Source organism: Eubalaena glacialis, chromosome 2, assembly GCF_028564815.1.
Source record: "Eubalaena glacialis isolate mEubGla1 chromosome 2, mEubGla1.1.hap2.+ XY, whole genome shotgun sequence".
In the NCBI taxonomy this organism is placed as follows: Eukaryota; Metazoa; Chordata; class Mammalia; order Artiodactyla; family Balaenidae; genus Eubalaena; species Eubalaena glacialis.
In genome coordinates, this window is record NC_083717.1 from 159,985,993 (window position 1) to 159,988,343 (window position 2,351).

A 2,351-nucleotide genomic window follows, 5' to 3' on the forward strand; every position below is an offset into this window, starting at 1 on the left:
GGAAACTTTGGTTCCGGTTGTTATTTGAGGTCAAAAATTTCTCCTCTGTGCACGCTTCGCCTGCGTGACTGCTCTGTCTCTAAAAAACAACTCAGTGTCTTGTTAGAAACAGTATAGGGCCTGTTTGACCTGGTTCTACGGTTACATGCTGGTGGACTATCAGGTGCTTGGGGCTGGTTCCCCCATCTCCTCTCTCCTTGGAGAAACTGCCGTTTTTATCGCCTGACAGACTGAGGATGGCAGAGCGGATGGAGGGGCTCAATAATTCTGCTTCAGCATAGCAGGTAAACCCCTTTTGTCAGAATCTCTCTCTTTCAAACTACACCAAAATCTTGTCTTTCAGAACCAAAAAGGTCATTAACCTGTTTCTAAAAATAATCACCCCCAATTCTTCATCTCCCCTAATATACCCCACTTACCCTTACCCATCCCCCTCACCCACGTTCACTGGTAAACACTTCAACTCTTTTGCTTCCTTTTTTTTTTTCTGGTTTTTACTTCCATATCTTTTAACATGATGCTTACACTGCTATTTCTTGCTTTATCAATTTTAGACATTATTAATTGACTTCTGTACCAGACTCCATAAACCTACGCCAGATAATTTAATAGAGGGAAATTTAATATAGGATATTAGTTAGAAAGTGTTAGAATTGCTGAAAGAGCAAACAGAGATCAGTAACTCCAGCTCCTGCCTCCCCCAGGGCTGGAGGGACCAGGAGAAGGAGGTGTTCCGGGCTGCTTGACAGGAGGGGGAACTACTGGGGCCACCTGGCAGATTATGTTAATATTATTAACTGCTGAGTCAGTACTGTAATTACATTTTGTTTCTCATACAATTTTTTTTTGTTTTTCCTGAAATAATTGCATTTTTTTGTGATATGCTTAGTTTACTGAATAACTACTGCCAAGTGTTCCCAAACAGTCTGTGAAAACTCTCTCAATGCTCTCCTCCGTTTGGTCCAACACACAGATGGAGTGACTCAGAACATGCCACCCCAGGATCTGCTGCTTTGGCATAGTGATTATTTTGAGCTGAAGGTACTTGAGAAATAACAGAGGCAGGAAAGGGTTCTCTCAGCTCCCCCTTTCTACCTAAAAGCAGGTCGTATAAGTTCCCATGAGAAAGGTGCCCTTCCTATAGCAGGAAGAAAAGAACAATCTCACCACCAGAATGGACCCATGCAAACAAAACTAGTAAAATAATCCTTATCTTTCATTAGTTCCTCCCCCTCACCCATATACCCCGGTCACTGTCCCACAACTGACCATCCCAAGCCCAAGCCCCTCTGTCTTGTCACATCCCCACAATTCATCCTTCTTTGTATAAAAAAGTATATAAGCTTTATGGCCTATTGGCTTCTTTGGGTCTTCATTTTCCTTTTGAAGACTACCATGTACACATAAAAATATTAAATAAATTTGTATGTTTTTCTCCTGTTAAACTGTCTTATGTCAGTTTCATTCTTAGGCCAGCCACAGAACCTAGAGGGCAGAAGGAAGTTATCTCCCCCTACATAGATAAGCCATTGGTTCCCTGTACTTTCCCTGGAGACTCTCCCTCCACCCCCGCTCCCCCAGCCCCCAGCCTCCCTGCTCCTGCCTAGGCTGGCTGCTGTGGAGGGGGGAGCAGGGGGCTGGAATATAGCTGTCATGCCAGTATGTCCCATAAGGGAGACCTCCATAGCTTTCTCTTCCTTGGTTTACTCCCTTACTGTGCTGAAGCATAAGCTCCACAGAAGACAAAAAGTACAATTTTTGAGTCATGGCTGTCTGAAAACACCTTATCCTGTCCTTACACTGGATTGAATTCCAGATTGAAAGTTGTTTCTCTTGCAGTATCTTGAAGGCATCACTCCACCTTCTTGTAACCTTCACTGTTGCTTTTGAGAAATTCAATCCCATTCTGATTTCTGATCCTTTGTATGTGACCTTCTTTTCTCTCTGGAGTCTCTTAGGATTTTCTCTTTATCCCTGGTGTTCTGAAAATTCACAGTAATGTCCTTGATCTAGGTCTTTTTATATTCATTGTGTTGGCCAATGCAAGGATCTTTTCATCCAGACCAGGAATCAGCGAACTTTTTCTGTAAAATATGAGATGGCAAATATTTTAGGCTTTGTGAGCCATACAGTTTTTGTCACAACTTCTCAACTGTATCATTGTAGCAAAGCAGCTGTGGACAAATATGTAAATAAATGAGCATGGCTGTGTTCCAGTAAAACTCTATTTACAAAAAGGTAACAGCATGAATTTGACCCACGGGCTGTTTGCCAGCCCCCGATCTGGACTTTAGATACTCATGACCCTCAGTTCAGGGAGATTTTCTTGTGTTATTTCTTTGATAAAATCC